This window comes from Thamnophis elegans, chromosome 11 (assembly GCF_009769535.1).
Source record: "Thamnophis elegans isolate rThaEle1 chromosome 11, rThaEle1.pri, whole genome shotgun sequence".
NCBI classification, from domain to species: domain Eukaryota; kingdom Metazoa; phylum Chordata; class Lepidosauria; order Squamata; family Colubridae; genus Thamnophis; species Thamnophis elegans.
The window spans coordinates 36,972,997-36,995,944 of NC_045551.1; the positions used below are offsets into that span (position 1 = coordinate 36,972,997).

General features: G+C 39.9%; 1 protein-coding gene across 1 annotated transcript in view; it reads left to right on the top strand.

Annotated features, from left to right (window-relative positions):
- The first annotated feature begins 19,679 nt into the window (after window positions 1-19,679).
- NCK2 (NCK adaptor protein 2) overlaps window positions 19,680-22,948 on the top strand; it is a 78,186-nt gene continuing 74,917 nt past the window's right edge. The window contains exon 1 of the mRNA XM_032226626.1: window positions 19,680-20,054. The gene's annotated coding sequence lies outside the window, so the exon portion shown is untranslated. The remainder of the gene's footprint in view (window positions 20,055-22,948) is intronic.

Sequence of the window (22,948 nt, forward strand, 5' to 3'; positions counted from 1 at the left end):
CAATACATTGTTGTATCATCTGTTCCAACCATGTCTTAATTTTTATCAAATATTTCTTTGCCTCCACCACATATGATAAGATCCAGGTATTTAGTGGCACTTCCAACATTTAGCTAAGTTGTCTTTAAACATCTTTGCCAACCTTGCCGATGGTAGATGCCATCTGTAAAACATCTTATACAAATTGTCTTTATATGCAGTTGACATTGTTAATTTGTAATTCCTATCCCACAGTTTCTGTCATTCATCCAATTCTATCGTATAGCCAAAATAATTTGCCCATGCTATGATTGTTTCTTTTACTTGTTCCTCTTCCAATATTATACCCAATAAGTAATTATACAGTTTCTTTATTCATCTTTCTTCTGTTCATTAGAATTTTATCTAACTCCGTTAATTCTTTGTAAAAACCCTGTAATTTAGCATTTTTCTCATATCTAGACTGTATCTGCACATGAAAATACTACGTTATAACAAGTCTACCTTTTATAGGTCTCTTAGAAGAAAAGAGAGCCCATCTATGGCAAATTAACTCTAGTCAATCTTTCTTCTGGGAAGTGCTACAAAGAATGGGAGACAAGACATAGGTGCAAAACTAGTGAATCTTGAGTGAATTTTAACTTGAAATCATGAGTTGGGTGATGGATAGTCTAGGAGTGCTTTTAGTACTCACTGTAATCAGTGTAATAATTCTGAGAATAGATTTAATGAACATTCAGCTATATTCTTATACTCTATCTGTTTTTCATACTGATGCATTCGTCATACTCATGTGTACATCAACATTCAATATTCCTAGAGATATGTCATCCTTAGTGAAGCGTCATCCTTAGTGAAGTGTGCAAACCAACGTCTGCATTTCCTGCATCAGATAAGGAGAGCACATCTTTCTTCTTCTGTCCTGGCCACTTTTTACAGAAACACGATTGAGAGCATTTTAACAAACTGAATCACTGTTTGGTTTGGTGGCAGCAGTGCCTCAAGTAGAATGTCCATTTAGAGAGTGGTAAGGACAGCTGAGACGATTATAGGAAGCTCACTTCCTGTTATTCAGGATACTGCTTATAAGCACTGTATGCTTAGAGCTCAAAGCATTTCTAGAGACCCCACACACACACTTTATGGTCTATTTCTGTTGCTCCCCTCTGGGAGGTGGTTTTGAAGTATTTGTAGCAGGACTACCTGATTCTGTAACAGCTTTGTTCCCTTTGCCATCCATCTGGTAAACTCGGAAGATTCATTTTTCTCGCCACGTCCATGTATACATCTGAACCAGACTTTGTTGTTTCTCTGTGTCATATAATATATGTGATATATACCAGGAACATGCAGTCAGGGGAGGCAGGAGAGGCAGGGCCTCACCACTCTCATGATGAAAAGAAAAACAAAATTAAAAGGAAAAAGGCAGAGGTAGTTGCTGCCAGATTCACAGTGGATGACTCTGGTTAGTGCTTAACTGCAGGGGTAGGCGAGAGAACAACAGGCCTCCTTTACTCTAGCTTTATCATTACTTGAGCAGAGTTAAGCAAGAGTTAAAAGGCGAAAAATTCATTATGCAAAGGAGGCACGTGGTTCTCTTGCCTCCTCCTGCAGAGGGCACTTTGTTTAGAGGCTTTTTTAAAACAGTTAAGCAGAGTCATCTGCGTGGTGACTCTAGCAGCAACTATCCTAGCCTGGCTAGAGCAGCTCTTGCCTTTTTCTTTTTACATTTTCATCGTGGCGGATAAGAGGAGAGTTGAAATCCTCTGACGCAGCTGGAAAAGGTATGTGGGTCAGAGGGAGGGGCAGGGAGGAGGAATTCAAAATTATTTGTAAGTAATTGTAATTTGTTTTATTATAAGTAATTTTTGTGTGTGTGTGTGTGTGTGTGTGTGTGTGTGTGTGTGTTTTGCCCGCCTCTGCTGGCGCGCGGGCTGGCACTTTTTATTTTTTTTAATTTTTTATTTTTTTATTTTTAAAGCCATGCTGCCTCGCCATAGAGCGGGAATTGCTGGCTTCCGGCCATACAGTGGGTCCCATTGTATGGCCTCCTGGCCATAAAGCAGGACGTGTTTCACTCTATGGCAAGGTGCAGCGGCATGCACTTTAAAGTGCCAGCATGCCTTCCGGCCATTCAGCAGGTCCTGCTGAATGGCCGGGACAGCAGCATGCACTTAAAGTGCCAGCGCGCCACCCAGCCATAAAGCAGGAAATGTTTCGCTCTATGGCGGGGCGTAGCAGCATGCACTTTAAAATGCCGGCGTGCCTTTCGTCCATTCAGCAGGTCCCGCTGAATGGCTGGAAGGCATGCCGGCACTTTAAAGTGCATGCTGCCACCCCAGCCATTCAGCGGCACCTGCTGAACGGCAGGAAGGCACACCGGCACTTTAAAGTGCATGGTGCCGCCCCAGCCATTCAGTGGGACCTGCTGAATGGCCGGGAGGCATGCTGGCACTTTAAAGTGCTGCATGCTGGACTGGGCGAGTCCCAGAAGACGGGCGGGAGATGGTGCAGGCAGCCAGAGCCCCTTTCTGTCACCGTCCCTGAGGAGGCATCGAGCAGTGACAGCAGCTGCCACGTCTCGCAGAGTCACAGCAGCGTCTCCAGCATCGGCGGCTGCTGACCACGCCTCCTACCTGCTCCATTCTTGCTGCTTCTCACCACCGCCACGCTCTGCTGCCTCGCCCCCCGCCTCCTCCGTCCCCGCTGCTGTATCCAACAGGGGTCTTGCGTCTATGGCGGACATAAACACAAGACACCTGTCGGACACAGTGGCAGGGACATTGCTTCTCGCTGTTGCCGCGCTCTTGCCTCACCAACCGTAATCCTCACCGCACGTCACTGGTATATACATAATTTTGTATTTATTTATTAATTTTGTTGTGTTTATGTAGTGTATATTAGAGGTAGTGTCTTTTTAAGAGCTGTATGCAACGAAATTTCATTTTAATGTATGCCGATTAGTGTACATTCAAAGTGACAATAAAGTTATCCTAAGTCTAAATCTACGATATGGATTAATATTTTTCAATGCATGAAGAAACATAAATACAAACAGGAATGGTTATTTCTGAGGAATTATTACAGAAGACGCTAATGTTCCTGTGTTTTTATTTGCTTGTAAAACACTAAAATAGTTTTCAACATAGCATAGAATGACATTTTTGTGATTCTGTGATTGAAAATCCTAATTCAGTTTAAGATATTGTACAATATGTCAATACATTTGGGATATTTATAGAGGTTCTTAAATATTAGTATAGCTTAAAATGAAAATAGAACATTGGATAGAGAAAAATTCTGCCTTCCGATCTTTGTTTAATGAATGGACATTTCTGTAGCTGGTGGGTGACTTATGAAGTGATGGAGAAATTCAATTTTGGTAGTTTTTACATCTCATTTGCTGTTTTGACATCTAATCTATTCTATTCTTCCACAGTTGAAGGTACAAAAGAGGGAAAACTACATTTGATACTTGCTTTTATTGCTCAGTTGGGAAATAAATTCCTAAAAGAATGTTTATCCATTTATAAATACAACATAGCTTACAAAATATATTTTGTTCATTTAGTTTTTCTTTTTCTATTTCTTTCTTATAAACTTGTAGGTAAATTAAGTTCATAAATACATATGGATTCAGGCAGTAATATATGCTTCTCTTGTGGGTCAGGACAAACTGCAGAGCAACACAGAAACACATACACATATATTATCAAGGTAGGTTATTAACAGAGAAGGAGAACCCATACAATGCAATATGTCCCTTCTTTTAAGCCTCTGAACCACACCCTACATGGTTGGGTGCCTTGGTCTCCCACTGCAGGATATTCCCATGTCTATATGTAATAAGACCACAACCACCACGCTGATGGATGAGTTTGCAGGCCTTCCAGGTATTACTAAGACAAGGCTGGAAAATAACGGGACACAGCCTTTTTAAAAATTCACCCATCTGTGTTTCAGCTTGTGTAGTATCTGGAACACCAAAGTCAGGAAAAGGGATTGTCAACAATAATTTATGAGGCCACTCAGTGGCCAGAAGCACTGATCAGGAGTGCTCTGTGCCAGGTCCCTGTGTATGGACTTAGATGCAAGCTATTCTTGCTGTTGAGGTTCTAAGTAGCTATTGCTTGGGTGACTCCAGTCCTATGTGTGGAGTCCAGCAGGGCTTGAGGAATGATGGCTTCCATGTCAACCATATAGGTCCCACCTTAGGTCAAACTCTTCCAAGATATAGTTCTATTTATGCAGAGACAAATGGACTTATTTAAGATTATTGGTCGATGTATATCTGTGTTTGGAACTCATACTCTGATTAAAGTAACTGCTAGATGACCTGGGGATTGTCCTGGACTTTAAAGTTCTTGTTTGACGCAGCAAGCAGAATCCATGGCCAGAAAGGCCTTTGCCCAGGTCCAGCTGTTGCGCCAGTTATGGCCTGGCCTGGAACTCAAAGCATCACAGGAATAACATACAACCTAGGCACTACATGACTGGATTACTGAAAAGTGCTGTATGTGGAACTGCCTTTGAAAATGGCCGGGAAGCTGAAACTGGTACAGCATGTCATTCTTTGTTTTCTTTTCTAATCTTTTGTTTTGTTTTGTTGGTTTTGTCTACGAAATTGGAAATATTCCATATTTGGAAGCAACATACCTTGACTACTTTGAAAGCTCATTGGTAAAACACATTCATTATTCCTAGACTCAATTTCTTCCAAGCCTAAGAACAATTTAGATGGAATTTTGTTTGAAACCATGGAAAGGCAAATGTGCACATGAAGCAATGGCTTATGGGCCATTTGCTTTGAATAGGAACTACAGGAAACATTTCAAAAGTTGGCCTTATGCTGGGCCAGATTAAGTTTGCAGATTCCAAGTTGCCTAGTAAGTAGTACCCTATGGCCCCAAATCTCCTCCTTAATAACAAAAATATTATGTTCGAACTTTCCATTAAGAGTTAACACTCACATTTTTTATTTTGCTGGCACACAAGAGCATTTCCATTATGTGAACTATTTACTGTATGCTTGTAGACGGATACAGAAAGTTTCCATTCTGTGGGAAATTGGCACGGCTGTCTTGTTTACAGCAAGGAAAGGTAACAATTATAAAAGAAGGAAGGGTGGTAAAACCACCATCAGTGTTATGTGTTTATATATCTACTCATTCAGTTGTGAAAACGTGATTGGAGTGTGAGGTAACAATGCCAAGTTAATCCCAACTTGCCACTTTCATATCAATAGAAAAAAGCACGCGAAACCAATTCTTTTTCATAAACCACTCTGCTCAAGTGGAGATATGTTAATGCCAAATTCCAGAATCCCTTGACTGGATTAGATTGCTGCTGTATAAATTGAATGGCATGTGCTGAAGCACCCTATCGAAGCCAAGTCCTTGCTTATGGAACTGGCAGCACACCATTTTCAAGCATTGTATGGCTTTCCGTGCAAAAGACAAATGGAGAGGTTTGCCAACTTTTTTGCTCATTCCTAACTTTGCTAACTGTATTCACAAAGATATGATGGTTAATCATATTCTTCAAAAACCTACCATAGTGCTTTTTAATTATTTATCCTGAATATGTTTGGCTTTAGTCTGCTAATGATCTATTGTGTTTATTTGTAGATAGATTATTCAAGGCATGGCAATGCAACCATAGATAGAAAACTGTAATACCCTACAAGAGCTCCCTTAGGAGTTACACTTTAATAGCACTCTGGATTTGATTGGTTAAGTCAGAGTTTCCCAACCAGGTATTGTCCCAATGTATTGCACTTTATCTTTCTTTATCCTTAGGCAACCGTTAAACCAGGAAAGTGCTACATTAGGGGAAATTGTATTAAACCATCACCTCCAAAAGCATTAAATTAAATCTGAGTATGAATGCATGCAGATAATGTTATGATAATGCTATAATTGTTATAAAGATTCACACCAGAGTAATGTTATTCACAGTCAGTATAAGCAAAAGCTTCATAGAAATGATGGCTAAAACCTTAAATTTTTCCAACACACTTAGAGCATCTTGAGTACATTGCTGTTTTCTTATCATCATGGTGCAAAGTAAGGAGAAAAAAAATTAATTTAGGGATAGGAAAATATGACGCTCCAGATGTTGGTTTTAATCTCATCTCCATCAGGGAAAGAGAAGAGTTATATACAATGCAGGCTAGGATGAAAGCAAGAATATTTCTAGATATACTTTTAACAACTTCCTCTCCTAGGAGTCATGGAGCTGCTTGGCACTCTTAAAGTCAACTAGGATTCACATTCTTGGATAATCTAACTTGTGAATGAACAATCATATTTGGTCATTTGTGGCCCAGCTTTAGTTTGTGGTTGAGCTCTTTCAGGCCTACTTAGCCAAATGAGATAAAATTTTAAGACCTTAAGAATGACAAGCTAGTCATTGAACATCATCCACAGTTTCACCTCACTATGTTTACTTTGAATGCATTTTTTAAAAAAACTAACACTTCTATCTTCTTTGTTTCTAAACATTATTGTAAGAGGCGTATGGTATATAGATATTGTAGGAGATAACCAAGCTGAGCCCAAAGGAGGGGTCATGAATCTCTTAACACCCAAAAGAGATCTAAGTCCAGACATCCTTGAATTCGTTCAACTCTTATCTACCACCAATTTGCTTGGGCTGTTAGTAGTTCAGATTCTTGTAGAGAGCTTAAGCTTGAAATAAATCTTTATACTCATTTGAACCAACTGTATCTCCTGATTTCCAGGGCTTGACAGGTATGGTGGAATTTACCATGGTTCTGAATGGCTTTGGCATATATCTAAGGATCACATCATTTATGGTACAAGATATGTGTGTAAGAATGTAATTTTTTCATGATTTATAGTGAATTCATAAGAAGCCTAATTATGTTTTTATATACCAGTGCTTTCTATTGCAAACAAAGAACACTGGGTTTCAGTTACACTTTGGAAAACCTTTACAGTTGGCCCAATACTTTCCATAACTCTCTTGTTAGCATGATACATTCCTACCTTTAATAGATTAGATTAGCTATTTAAATTGAAATCAATGACATTAGAAGGCAATATCAATTTTAGTTCTTTGCTATTATTTCTTTAGACTATGTTTTCTAGTTAATTCCACTAATTAATTATAGTAACAATTGATTGTACTGAGAAACTGCTCAATTGCATCCACGTACCAAGGTTTTTCATTAAGTATGCTAGCAGAGAATAATAGCACAGAGGTATTTGTTTTAGTAATTATATCTTTATTTTCTGAGTTTGTTCAAGAGAGAGCATGCTCTCTTGATGGTTCATAGAACCCAAAATCAAATGCAATATTAAAATCCCAAGTACAATAAAAAAGTAACAACAACAAAAGTGCAATGTAAAAATGGCATTTCCAAGCAGAAGAAAAATAAAAGCAATTAATAGTTCAGTCAATTTGTAAAACAAACATATAGCAAGTTCTGAGAATCAAATTGTTTCTTTTCTAAGAAAGAAACAATTTGAGTACTTTAACTGATTAAAAGGTGGATGACTAATGTAATACTTTGTCCCAAAAGAAATAAAAAGGGTAGTCAAATCTTCAAAACAGCTAGATTCTATTTCTAAGAATGGCTTATTCTAAGAGGTCACCTGTTTTAAAAAAATGCAGTATAGCAAATCCAAGTTGATAGGTGTAATGGCATGTGACAATGACCTTGGAAAATAGCTAGGCAACCAAAAAGAATTCTCAGCTATTTGCTGTGAGTTGTACATAATGGTCTAAGAAACTAACATGAAGAAGGATAATGCTGCATCAATTTCTGCTGATGATTATTGTTTGCTAACTCCTTCTTCCAACAATCAAAATAATGTCTCTCTATATAAATATCAAAGACAGCAGGCGGAAATTAAATTGACTATATTATTGGTACAGAGAAATGAAGGAGCTGAGTTCTAAATCAAAGATATGAGCAATGGCTAACCGGGCAACTGATCACAAACTGCTTGAGTGCAAGTTTCAAGTCAATCTACAACAGAATAACAAAGTCAACCAATTTTGCAATATTAGTGCCCATTATTTTCAAAGACATCAGATTTTCTTTGAAATTCTGAGCTTCATGGATTAAAAAACAAAGGAACTATGTCATGTAGTCAAAGGAGTTCTGGATGAATATGCCAAAGCCAAAAAAACCAGAAGAAAGCAAAATGGAAGTTGTACCAAATGATTGAAAGGGATGAGAAGCTAAAGTCAGGAAATTCAAAGATGGAAATAACAAACATGGAATAACAAATCTTCAAGAAGATTTCAACCTTGAATTGGTATGCTAAAGGATGCCAATGAACAGATGGTACATAACTGATTCAAAGAAGATGGAACAAAGAGGTAAGGAATATACTGAAATTATGTATAATAGAGATGTCAATATTCAAGATACCCTAGGAGGTATTTCTTGCTTACATACACCTCTAGTATTAGAAGATTAAGTTATACCTGTTCCCTAATCTTTATCATGTCAAACTACAGGAATTGATAGAGTAACTACAAAATATAGATGCAATAGGAAAAAAACCTATAAGAGTTCTAACTAAGTAAGACAGAAAATTTTGAGAATGTTATACTGTTCAACAAATTGGAAAAGTCAGTCATTCTACCATTACCAAAGAAAGGATACTTAATAAAGTTAAGTATATGTTCAAAACAGTGTATTGAACAAATGCTCAATATTCACAACTTCATACTGATTAATCGTATACATGATTAAAAGCATTCAACATATGTATGAACTGTACATGGAAAATGTTACCATATGTTCAAGGTGAACATACATTGTTGCTGACCCATGCTACAAAACTGAGAAAAGCAAAAAAAAAAAAAATACAAAAAAGATCAATATATGCATTGATGATAGAAAGATCCTTGATTATATTGACAATGTCAATCTAACAAACATGCTTAAGAAAATTGGAATCCTAGAATATCTCATTGTCCTCCTATGAAACCTGCTCACAAGTCAGGAAGCCATGATCCAGATGGAATACAGTGAAACAGACTGGCTCAAATTTCTACAAAGGAATGACACAAGGCTGTACGCTTTTCTCTTATTAATTCAACTTATTTCCTGAATATCTATTGAGGGAAGCTGTACTGGAAAATAATGAGTGTGGTTTTAAAACTAGAAGAATAAATATCAATAACTCGTGCTTTATTGATGACATTGCTCTCATACCTGAAAATGCAAATGAACTGCACATTTTAGTAATAAAAGCCAAGGAACTCAATGTAAAAATGGGATTAATTTTAAATATTTAGATCACCAAGATAACAGTAACAGATAGAGCAACCAGATTTAAAATTTAAAATAAAGATAGTGAAATGATGGATAGTTTTTTTTTCCTTTTTAGATCAATTATCAATGGTAAAGATTGGGACTTGATAGAGTAGCAATGAAGACTGCGGAAAATATATTCAGAGGCTCTGATATGTCTATACCTACAAACACCACAACACAAAGATTTTCTCTGTGATGCTCTGTAGAAGCTAAAGTTGGTCTACCAGGACTGATTGCAGAAGTCTTCCAAAATTACAACAGTTGGGCAGGAAAACAACAAATGGGTCATAGAACAATCTATTGATTATGTGTCAATATGAATCTATTGAACTAGTTTTCTTGGGAAATTTATAATATATGCAAGAGTGGAAGGATAGCAGCTCATTATAGCTTAGGGACTTTCTTTGTGGACTCTGAAGTATTTTCTTCCCTTGTCCTAATTGTTGTATTTGTCTATTAGATAATTGTCAAGAATTAGAAATATAATGGTGTCCTGGGTATTTAGGAAGTCAGTGAATTTATAGATCTTCACAGTTTCTTTTCTCTTTGATCAAAGTTCCCCAACGGGCTGACAAGACCCACTGATCTTTGTACTTTCATTACATATTATCAGAAGTGGTTACTTACACCATTAAGGCTTAGGTATAATGAACTCTTTATATGATTACAAACACATTATCCAAAGAATCAACAAAACTATTACAATAGAAACATTTTTTATTACAATGATACAAAGTTCAGCTAAAAAGTCATTATATAATAGCTATAGTTATAACTAATATATACAGCATGGTGACTTTTTAGTTGAACTTTGTACTATTATAATAGAAAAACTTTTTCAAAGAACACCGGTTTCATTTGATAGCTTATGAGGCATAGAACCTAAATCTCAGTAATAGAATTTCCAGTTCTTTGACAACTGCCAACAGTTTTTGCTTTTGAAAACAGATGCTCTTTGAAGATACTTGACATCAACATGTTCAAAATTTACATCTGCAAACTATTTTTTTTAAGATAACACTAATAGTATTATTTTTAAAATTCCCAAATTCTATTATTGCTCACCATAGCAATTATCTTTGTAGGGAAGTCACTAGCAGGAAATTTGTTCAGCTTTGGGAAATGAAGAGCAGAAACAAGGGAATTCATCGTTATATCTGATGAGCTCATTGAAGATTTTGATAATTTTTGGTAGTTTTACAATATTGAATGACAGAAGGAAGGAAACATGCTTTACAGGACTTTGTCTTTTTGCCTTATTTTGATAACATCTGAGAAATATTTGTGTGTGCGTGCGTGTGTGTGCATGTAGAATATAGAATAGAATAGAGCTGGAAGGGACCTTGGAGGTCTTCTAGTCCAGCCCCCTGCTCAAGCAGGAGAACCTATACCATCTCAGGCAAGTGTCCAGTCTCTTCTTAAAAACCTCCAGCGATGGAGAGCGCACAATTTCTGAAGGCAAGCTGTTCCACTTTGGGGGGGGGGGGTCTGTGTGTGCAATGCAGACAGATAACCTTTGCTTATCTCAAACCATTTTTGCTAATCTGAAATATAAACTGAGTGTTTCAAGAATAGAAAATATAAAAGATTTAAAGTGAATCCTGGGGAATAGAAATCCATTTGTATCTTTAGCATGAACCTGCACAGTTTTTAAAAAAAAATGTTAACCATATTTTTATAATACACGTGACAGACGAATCTAGCATTACATGCTAACTAAAAGCAATATGTGGTCCCATAACCGAGTCTGCTCAAGCCCATCCTTGAAAGAAATAGTTGAATGAATACATTCTTGGGCATGATTAATTCAAATTCTATTAATTTGAAGAGAGTTACTCTTCACAGGTTTCAATAATGCTATCCTGGCTACCCATAGAACTTGAATTGAGGGGGTGGGGGAAACTGGGAAAAAAGCCATGATTTTATTATAATTTCCCCCTAGAAATCTGTGTGTCTGTGTGTTGTAATATATCTGAAGTGATTTTTAATTCCACTGTCAGTCAGATGGACTGTGAGACAGGAATCTAGATTGATGAATTGTGGCACTGTTGTTTTAGTTAAAAATAATGACATTGCATATTTCACTGGCTCGTTGATGTACAATAAAACAGAACTGCTGTGTGCTAAACAAATTAGGTAACCTCCAGTGTTGATTTGTTCAGCATTACTGAAATGTCTAGCCTGTCACCATCAAACGAACTAGAAACCTCCAGTATTTGACTTGTTAGGAGACTTTAAAAAACAGGGATGGTATTTGGCTGGTTGGCACACCCACTGGAAGTCATTCTCCCATGCTGTAAAAGCAAAATAGAAATCGCCAGTCAAGCATGCACAACTATGCTGCTCATTAACAAGAAGTCAGACATTGTACCAATTTTAAATTACCATGACACATGAATGTAAATTCTTTGCTTATCTATTAGTGATCATTCATTTTATCATTTCCCTTTATTTGTATGCCGCCCTTTTCCCTGAGGGGACTCAGGGTGGCTCACAGTTCAAAAAGGGGGGGGGGGAAGGATAAACAATTTTCCGACATGAAGACAGTACAACATATTAAAAGAAAACACAACAGTCACACAATTCGGGTGGGGTTAGAATCTTAACCCCAGGCCAGCCGGGATAGCCAGATCTTTAAAGCAGCGCGGAAGGACTGGAGGGTGGTGAGGGTCCGAATCTCCACGGGGAGTTCGTTCCAGAGGGTCGGAGCAGCCACCGAGAAGGCTCTCCTCCGGGTAGTTGCCAGTCTGCACTGGCTGGAAGATGGTATTCGGAGGAGGCCTAATCGATGCGATCGTATCGGTCTAGTGATAAGCAACTGGTGTTTGTATGGGTCTCCATAGAAAGACAAATTAATATACAATCGAGGAATTTAAGAATTTGGGGATTGCACAGTATCACTTACATTAGTGTTAATCACATTTTATATAATTTCTCTCTGTGTCTATGTATGTATGTACTGTGTTACTATCCTACTTCTCTTTCTCTAAGAAAGCATGTACAATACAATAGCAGAGTTGGAAGGGACCTTGGAGGTCTTCTAGTCCAACCCCCTGAGTAGGCAGGAAACCCTATACCACTCCAGACAAATAGCTATCCAACATCTTCTTAAAGACTTCCAGTGTTGGGGCATTCACAACTTCTGAAGTCAAGCTGTTCCACTGATTAATTGTTCTAACTGTCAGGAAATTTCTCCTCAGTTCTAAGTTGCTTCTCTCTTTGATTAGTTTCCACCCATTGCTTCTTGTTCTACCCTCAGGTGCCTTGGAAAATAGTCTGACTCCCTCTTCTTTGTGGCAACCCCTGAGATATTGGAACACGGCTATCATGTCTCCCCTAGTCCTTCTTTTAATCAAACTAGACATACCCAGTTCCTGCAACCACCATTCCCAAATGTCCCAAAGTCCAACAAAATGGTGTGATACAATTTTCTAGAATATGGTAAAAGATTTTAAAATATTGTGAGGAAAAGGGGCTTCTTTATAGTCATACAAATAATCTAGTGAAAAAAATGCCAAACATTGTACTTCCTTAAAACTCGCTAATAACATTTGTGGTTACAGGTACAGAGACAGAGTTAGATACTACAATAAACCACAGAGTTACATACAAAGATGTTTGCAGACGTGGAGCAAAAACCAGAGATGCCAGTTGCACTCTCTGACTAATAGCCTCTTACACATAACACACAAAAATAGGAAGAGGATTTGATTGCATGGATCCTGAAAAACATGGGTTAGGCCTTAGAGATCTCAAAATATTTTTAAATTAGATTATGATACAAGGTTAAATGCAGAATAGTTTGTTTGTATTTGGCTTAGAATGTTATGTCAACATAGCCATTTTGATTAGTTTCATTTCGTATCCAGAACATGATGGTACCTAGCCTATTGTTTATTCAGTCAACCGCACTTAAACAAATGATGATTTAGCACCATAGATATGGTGCTTTCAGAAAATATTCAGAGCCCCTTCACTTTTGTCAATTTTCTTATGCTGCAGTCTGATTCTACAGTTGTTGAAATTTACTTTTTTCTCATTAATCTACACACAGTTCTCCATAATGATAAAGTGAAAAGAGAATTCTAGAAATGTATGTAAATTTATTAAAAAGAAAAAACTGAAATATTGGCATAAGTATTCAGAACCTTTGCAACTGTAGGAAGTTAACATCCACCCCTCTCCTAGAAAAATGAAATATTCTGGGAAATAAAGGCAGAATATTATATTTCCCTGGATAAGAAATGGAAAACATGATTTTAGGCAGGAAACACTCACTCTTAATAGTCCCCACTTTTGTCAATGGGCTGTTAAAAAGCCTGATCTACTCTACTCTACATAACAAAGGTGGGATTCACCTTCCACAGAAACTCACCACAGGGCACCTGGGAAGAAGCAAGGCTCAACCAAACTTGGACTCAAAGCACAGCCAAAAGAGTTGCCCCTGAATGGCCCCATGGGAGTCTGACAACCAACCAGAATACAAGATCAAGATCAAAGGCAAGAGAGGGCATAAAGCCAAGAACTTTCAGCATTTCTCTTTTTTCTCTTCTTCACCTAACATTTTGAAGCATGTGATCACCTTTTCCCCCAAGATCTTAAACCATCTTTCCAAGCAGCATCCAGGTTTCCAGGATCTTTTTCCCCACTTGGAACTGAACTCAGAAGGACATTTTTTCTAGCACAACAACACATGAAATTTAGCTCTGGTTATCTCATTTCTCTTGATTGTTGCTGAAATGTTTCTACACCTTTATTGGAGCCCTTTATTTAATTGGTAAATTAAATTGATTGGACATGGTTTGGAAAAGTACACACCTCTATAGAAGGCCACACAGCTGACAATGCATACTGTAGCAGAGCAAAAGCCATGAAGAGACCGCCTACTGCCGATCACCTCCACACGACCCATTAGATCTCATCGTTTAGGCCTCCTCCGAGTTCCATCCGCTGGCCAATGCCGACTGGCCACCACGCGGAGGAGAGCCTTCTCGGTGGTAGCCCCGACCCAATGGAACGATCTCCCCGTGGACCTTCGTACCCTCACCACCCTCCAGACCTTCCGCACAGCCCTTAGAACCTGGCTATCCCGTCAGGCCTGGGGCTAAAGATTGTAACCCGCCCGAATGGTATGAATGTTGCGTTTTAATCATGTACTGTCTTATATGTAAAAGTCTGTCCCCCCCTTCCTTTTGATTGTGAGCCGCCCTGAGTCCCCCCAGGGAAAAGGGCGGCATACAAATAAATAAACTATAAACTATAAACTATGAAGTCCCATGAACTGCCTGTAGAGCTCAGAGACAGGATTATTACCAGGCACGGATCTGGGGAAGGCTATAATAAAATTTCTGTTGCACTGAAGAGCACAGTGGCCTCCATAATTCTCAAATGGAAGAAGTTTGGCATAACCAGGACTCTTCCAAGAGCTGGTCACCAGTTCAAACTGAGCAATTGGGGGAGAAGGGCCTTAGGAAGAACCTCAATTCTAAATTGTTATGTCTGGAGCAGTGGTGGGTTTCAAATCCTGTTTCAACCGGTACGGTTGGAACGGGGCCAGTGGTGTCCTCATGGATGCATGCAGCACACGCACACACAGGCGCAGCACGCACATGCATCTTAGTGCCTCCATGATGCTCAGTGACACTCCAGCTGCTCCGCAGAGCATTATGCAGGCTATGCGCATGCACGGTAGCGCACCTTTAAAACACAGGTAAGGAGCTCGGGCGGGTGGGTGGGCCCTCCGGAGCACCGTACCGGAACGGTATCCGGTGCTCTGGGCTGGGTCCTATACACCCGTACCAGAGCGTACTGCCTGCAACCCACCACTGGTCTGGAGGAAAGCAGGCACTACTCATCATCTGCCCAATATGTTCCCAACAGTGAAGCATGGTGGCAGTATCATGCCTTGTGGGTGTTTTTCAGCAACAGGGATCTGGATAATGGGTTGAAAGCTGAACGGAGCGAAGTACAGGAATATCCTCACTAAAAACCTGTTCCACAGCGCTTAGGACCTCAGACTAGGCTGAAGGTTTGCTTTCCAACATGACAATGATCCTAAGCAGCCAAGATAACACAGGAGTGGCTTAGGGACAACTCTATGAATGTCTTAAGAATAGCCCAGCCGGACCTGACTTGAACCCTATTGAACATCTCTGGAGGGACCTGAAAATGGCTTTCGCATCCAACCTGACTATGTTTGAGAGGATTTGCAAGGAAGAATGGCAGAAAATCCCCCAATCCAGGTGTGCAAAGCTTGTCGCGTCATACCCAAAAAGACTTGAGGCTGTAATCTCTACCAAAGGTGCTTCAACAAAGTACTGAATGAAGGATCTGAATACATATGCCAATGTGATATTTCACGGTTTTCTTTTTAATAAATTTACAGACATTTCTTTGGGGGGGGGGGATATAATGTTTTTTTTATTTTTTCCTTTCATGTACAAATATACATTCTTGTAAATACCATTAACATTTATCTATTAACTATTAACATTTATCAGTATCTTATTACAAATATAGAGAACCCAGTTGGGGTCACTTTCTGGCCACGCTGTACCTCCATCTTGTTTTGCAACAACCTTACTCCTTTCTTCTTCTCAACCTCCCTTCTCTACCGTCTTCTTTCATCCTCTCCCCCTTTTCTTCTTCCCCTCTCTTCCCCCCACTCCTCTTCTTCTTCTAAAAGTCTAAAATGTCTAATATTCTCTTTTCCCTTTGTCATTGTGGGATACTGAGTAAATGAGAGGAAAAAAATGAATCTCAACAACTATAGAAACAGGTTGCAGCACAACAAGGGCTGCAGTGACAAAATTGAAGAGGCTCTGAAAACTTTCTGAAAGCCCTGTATTAGCCCAGTGATTTCTCTCAGAAGGAGCCACCAAGTTCATAGGGTCACAAGACAGCACTTGCTTTCCTAGAAGAGGAGCTTCTACTTGGGTGTAACTCTTGTATGGCACACTATTCACAATGCAGAGCTTATCAGGTTGATTTGACAATGTTCATCATGCTCCCACAATTAGGAAAAATGTAGGTTTGCCTTGCAATACATTTACTCTCGCTAACAGTGTAGAATTGCATCCCTCTTCTCTAGAATGCTATGCAACATGAAAGTTCTGGGCACTGCAATCTCAATTCATTTTGGAGCCTTGTAAGTTAATGCTTATAAAGTTATAAAGGGTTTGCTGTCGTTCCCCCACCCCCATCCCTGTAAGCTACCTCTCAGATGGATCCACATTTTGGGTCACCGCTTTTTCCCTGGGATCACTGCTATATAAACATAATGCACTGATTATAATAAAAAAATATATTGCAGGAGCATCCAAATATTTCTTCCATGTTTATTGGAAATATAAAGATGAGTCTTCTAAAAACATATGCACAGATGTGGCAAATTTTTTCCATTCTGAAATGATCCCTGTTATTCAGTGGTGGGTTTCAAAAATTGTTCGAACCTACTCTGTGGGTGTGTCCTTTGTGGGAGTGGCTTGCCACCCATGTGACCGGATGGGAGTGGCTTGCTGCCCATGTGACCGGATATGAAGATGCTGACGACACTTGTCAGAACCACCTTAAGTTACCTCACACACAGCACTGGCATGCATAAGAATATGATGTAAACTTGTTTTTTAAAAGGCATCTTTGGTTTGCATTAAAACAACTTCAACACACACAATGTTCTGATTGCTCCACAAATGCAGTAGTCATCCTTATCTTTCACAGAGGCACTGAGTTTTATAAATATGAGCGTGATAGTGTAGAATAATCATATCCAAGGACCAGTGGTGGGTTTCAAAAATTTTTGGAACCTCTTCTGTAGGTGTGGCCTGCTTTCCGGGTCCACTGGTGGAACCTCTTCTAACCGGTTCGGTAGATTTGACGAAACGGTTCTACCGAATAGGTGCGAACTGGTAGGAACCCACCTCTGCTGTTATTTCACTGTTATTAGTAAATTTCATTGACAATGCAGCAGTCATATAATAAAAGCTATGTCAGCTTCAACTAGAATCTGATTTAATGGTAACTGATTAAACATTTTACATATGATTGCCCCACAGGGTGAAAGACATGCCCAAAATTTTTAATTTTTTCTTTTCTTTAATCTTTTTATTTTACTACCTTACTGTGTAGCAATAATGTAAATTATATGTGTGGTATATGAGCACCAAAGTTTTGGAGTCTTTTAAATTCTGCTCATTGCAGTGATATACAGTATATTTATTGCTAAGATTGAACATAAATTATTGCCAAATCTGCAACTGTAACCCTACTATTTGGCTTTCAAGGCAGATAGAAAGCATTTCAGGGCTGGCTGTGGTCCATAGGGTACCCCTTGTCACAGGCTATAAATCAAAGTCTGCTTTTGGGGAAATTGTGTCAGGTTTATTATCATATAACTGCATGATTCCAAGAACTATAACAGAGATTTCTGCAGAGTTTAACAAAATGTTTACTAAGAAATGCTAATTAAGAAACAGGTATACAAAGAATACTGTGTTACACTTTGGTATTTTGTATTTAATTTTCTTTCCAAGTCAGATGTCAGCTAATTGATATTACAACTTTTAATTGTTATATTAGTTCTTAGCAAGGTTGTTTCATTTATCTTTTCCACTAAGAGAATAGTGGGTACCCAGTCTCTTGCATAACTTCCATAGATCTCACTGAACATATTACATATATATCACTGAAACACAAAAAGTATTTGTGTTTTGAGAACAGTATATTTATAATTTAACCCTTTCCAACTATATATTCTTACAAACTTTATACAGTAATAGAGGAAATACTTTCAATATTACTTAACACGAAATAGTTTTTAGTTAAGACTAACAACTAGTAACTGAATTATATGCCATTTCTTGTAAATTAAGAATGTTCTCATGGGAACTCAGAGAATCTGGTTAGACAAGTCTGCAACACTGAAAAAAATTTCTATCCATATTTATCCATGTTAATCTTGTAGAAGGTCCCACAGATCAAAGTTATTTCTCAGTGAAGTACTTTGAACTATTAGAATTTTACAGTTATAGTTCTTTTATATATTGTATTATGAATCTGATTGTATATCTTTGCAGAACTTTATGCATCTATTAGGAATGATATCTGTATGTTTTGTCTGTTTTACCTAACGATACAGAATGGGCTAAATAGGGAATATTTGTGGATCTGTGCATTTTTAAAAAGTAATTCTGTTCACAGGTTACCACTGTTGCATCATTTTTTTCTTTCCACCCAAGGTTGGAAATAAATGATTTCTTTCTCTTTTGAACATCCTCCCGGAGGAAGTAATTTCAGGGTGGAAATTACTCTGATCAGCCTATTTAGTGACTGAAAGTCCTTTCCTCTAAGGTGGAGAAATTCATGGGCCGGGGTTGGCTCCTTTCTCTTTTTAGGCGGCAACCTATTTAACCCGCAGAAAACTTGGGAGTCATCTAAATCCATCCCGTTTCTCCAGGGAAATAGGAAAAACCGGCCTCCCGTGCCCAACAAGGCAAACAAGACAACACGTTGCTCCCCGCCTCTTTTCCAAATGAACGGAGCATCATTTGAGACAGCGGAAGCAGGAGCTGGGAACAGGATTAATAATTATGCCTTGCAGGAGGCGCGGCTTTGGGCTTCTTTAGAGTACAATATCATATGGATGTGAGGGCATTTTGTAATGCATAGTCTCGTCGTCAAAACGGAGGAGCTTGACTGGCAAATCCCAGGTTGGGATCTGATCTGAGCTCCTAAACCATCGTCTCTTCACACCTTGAATGAGGCCGACAGACCTTCAGGGACGCAGTTAAGAGGAGACCGCAAAACCCCGATTGCAGAGCCCTGGGCGTGCGGGGAAGGCGCCTCACGCCAACGAGCCACAACACAGGCGGGGTGGCATCTGACGCGGCGGAGGCGGGAGTCCTGCCTCGGGGTCAAGCGTCCAGCGCCGCGCTTGGCTTCGCCATCCCACCTTGCGTGTGCCGGGGGGGGGGGGGCGGAGAGCCAGAACAGCAGGAAGAACCCACGCAAACTTCTCCGGTTCTGCAAACGGAGAGAGAAGGAGGGAGAGAGACAGAGACAGACAGAGAGAGAGAGAGAAAAGAAGCAAAATCAGACTCGGCAATTTTCGCGCCTCCAATCATTTTGTGTGCGTGCGTTCGTTGTGTGTGTTTGTGTTTTTTTTCCCCTCCCTCACTCCTCCCCTCGGCATTTCCTGGCCGACCGGATGGAGGAAAGCAGGACTTGGAGGGGAGAAAAAAGGTGGCGGGGCAAGAGATCTTCCTCCTCCTCCTCGGGAGAAGGAGCGGGGGATGGGTGGGCGGATTCGTGGGCTTCCCATCTCCGCCTCTCCCCTGCGCGATCCCGGCGGCAGGAAGGGAAGGGGCAGGCGGAGAGGAGGAGGAGGGAGCTGCCTGCCTGCCTCCTATGCGAAGGGGAGGGGCGGGAGCTCTGGCTGCCGCCGCCGCCGCCGGGTTGCCGAGGCTGAGCTGAGCCGAGCGGCAGCGCGGGGCCTTGGACACGTCGGACCGGGAACGGGTGGGGAAGAGGAGCCCGCAAAGGCGGCGGGGCCAGGCCGGCAGCTCTCCGCGAGCGCGGCCCGCCGCTGGGCAAAGAAAGGCAGGAAGGCGAGGGGAGAGCCACGAGCCCAGCTCTCAGCCGCCGCCGAGACAAAGAGCGAAGCCCGCCGCCGAAGGCAGCCCAGCTCCCTCGCCCCTCTCCTTTCCGCCGCCTCTTCCTCCTGCCCATCCGCGCCCCCCGCTGGGCCGGAGCCCGGAGAGACAGACCGGCAGGCGGGCAGGTAGGAAGGGAGGAAGGAGGGCAGCCGCCGAGGGACGGAGGGAGGAAGGGAGGGAAGAGCCGCCATAAAACTTGAAGCAGCTGCCGCCTCCGAGGAGTTGCGGGAAGCGCCTTCCGACTCCGGCCCAGCGAAAACCTCCGCCGGCCGCCTCCCGTCCCGTCGCCACCGGGCCTAGCTAAGGCGCCCGGGTAGGAAGAGACCCCTGGGCTCGGCTTCCCCGCCCTTTGCCTTCGGCTCGGCGGAGGGGGAAAGATCTGGGAGGTGGGATGGGCACACCGGGAGGGATATTGGCAGAAGGGTCGAAGCGCCTAAAACTAAAGGATGGTTGTGTGTGTGCGGGGGGGAGACCCAACCAAACCCAGAGTGGGGGGGGGGAGAAAGGAGAGGACTCGTGTTCTTGGCCGGGGGGCGGGCAGGGAAAGGGTGTATAGAGTGTTTCTCTCCCCTCCTTCCCCACAAGGGAGGGGTTTCGGGTGGGGATCTGAAAGAAAAGGGTGGGGAGATTTCTTGCAGAAAAATCCCTGGGTGGGAGAGAAGGGGCGGGGGTTTGAGTGGGTGGGAATTGCGAGGCAGGACCAGGTGGATTGGGACGAGACCCTCTGCGGGGTGGCAAGTAGGTAGGGGCCCACCTCCCTTTCCTCCTAGAGGATTTGTGGTCCGGGAAAAGTCCCTCTTCGTGCATAGTGTAGAAAGGGGATTGAAATCAAAGACGGGGACGATGGGCCCCTGAGTAATGATCTAAGGAAGTAGAGGGATAGGATGATGGATAAGGAAGACTGAAAGCCGGGAGTGTTTCTCCAGCCCAACCCTTCAGAAGTTAAGATGGAGTAGCTGTGGCTCCTTCTCTCTCTGAGTTTTTGTCAACTGCTGTTTTGTATCAGGGTGGGGAATACAGATATCCTGGCCTGAAGTCGCTTCATAAAATGCATTGTGTCAAAGGAACTTCCTCTTCACATGCACAGTAATAAATATGAGCTACATTTCAGGAACCTCTGGAAAACCATCTAAACTTCTATAGACTACTATTTTCATTAATGTGTAGAGTTGCTTGCTGTTCTAATCCCTTGCATATTTCTTGTAAATCAGGTTCGTTGTATAAGAGTTTAACGGGATTAGGATAATTTTGACCCCTTTTTAATTTAGATTGAGTAGACTACATCGTTTTTAAAAAAAAAAAAATAACCCAAAGTTGGGATTTTTGTTTTTAGTTGTATCCAGTCCACATCTCTCAACTTTTTTCAGACAGATTAGTATATGGAACAATATAAAATTAATCATATTAATAACAAGGCATCCTGTAATATTAAATGGAAAGATTCTATTAACTGGAATCTTCATACTGGTTAATATAAATATATATTATACAATACAATATAATGCTTTAATAATACAGCCCAAACCCAAATAAACTTTTACAACAGTAGTGTAAAATTAAGTTCCACGTTACTCAAAATAAGAAATGCTTGACAATAATAGTGCTTGCAGAGATGGCTAAATTGACTGCTTTTATTAAACAAAAGACAATATCTACATTTATGACTAACTGGAGACCTCATAGACTGTTTACATGAAAGAGAAAAATGCATTTATAATGTGATTTTGATGTTATAAAATATATAATAGAAAAGGTCAAGTTTTTTGTAATCATTAAAGAAGAAATAACTAATATTGGCTGCAAAGGAAATCGGAAATTTCTGTTTCTTTTTATCTTTTTGTACTTTTTTCTTTTTGTTTTATTTATTCTGTACTAGTTTGTGTTACTTTTTATGTTCTCTTTAAACTTTATAAAATTTATATAGATAAACAATAGTATAAAATTAGTAAAGTATTGTATCATTATAGGATACATATAAACAAGATCAGCATTAAATTTTAGTTATCAGTCACTAGTCAATATAAAACCTAATCCAGATTCAATTCACGCAGTCATGAAAATTATGCCAATTATGTGCTATTGAATTGTTCTCTTCTGACAGAAATGAAGAAGTGTAAGTGCTCCAGGTGGCCTGGGAATTATATTTAAAGAGGTGGTTATAGTGTGGAACTTAATATGGAAATCTCTAAAAAAGATACAATATAATAAATTACACATAGCAGTCTTAATCCAGAAGAACAGATATGTTCCTTATATGGGATACTACTAAATGTGCTCTGTAATACTGTGGATACACACACATCAAATCTTGGTTTTGGTAATGTTCTCAAAATCTGCTGGAGGATTTTCCAGGATGGAGAAATGATTCTTCTCATTGAAAAGTTTACTTGTTTTTATCCTTAATTTGCTGCCTTATTGCCATTTTACTTTGCTCAACATAAGGAGAGTAAAAAAGGTAGAAGAAGTATGGAAACACAGCTGTTTCTATCTTCATTGAAAATTATCATAAAATATATAGTGGTACATTTGTTAAGAAATTAATATTCTTCAATCAATAAATGACTTGTTAATTATACAGCTGCTTACATCTTTTCCAGCCCATCCTCCAACTCTAATGTTGGGTTTTGGGATCATTCAGGAAGCTGTAATACTGCTGTTAGTTTATATTATTTTGAGCACCATGTAGTTAGGATAGGAACCTAACTATCATATAAAAGCTACGTTAATGCTGTTACCTGAAATAAATGAATATCAGGCATTAGCTCACTACCTTGAGTATAAGAAATATTCAGAATGATCGTGGAATCAGAAGCATGTATATGGAGATTTTGATCCTGCAGAATACTTTTTAGCTGCATGTTGAACAATGATTATTTGATCAATGGAGATCACCATACACAAAATTCAGCTAGTTTTTCTGTGTAGGATGCATTCATTTTCTATCCAATTCAGGATTTTCCAATGTAAATGGCAAAAAGCTTGCTTATTCTGTAATACTCAGCATATCTATTGGTGTGTA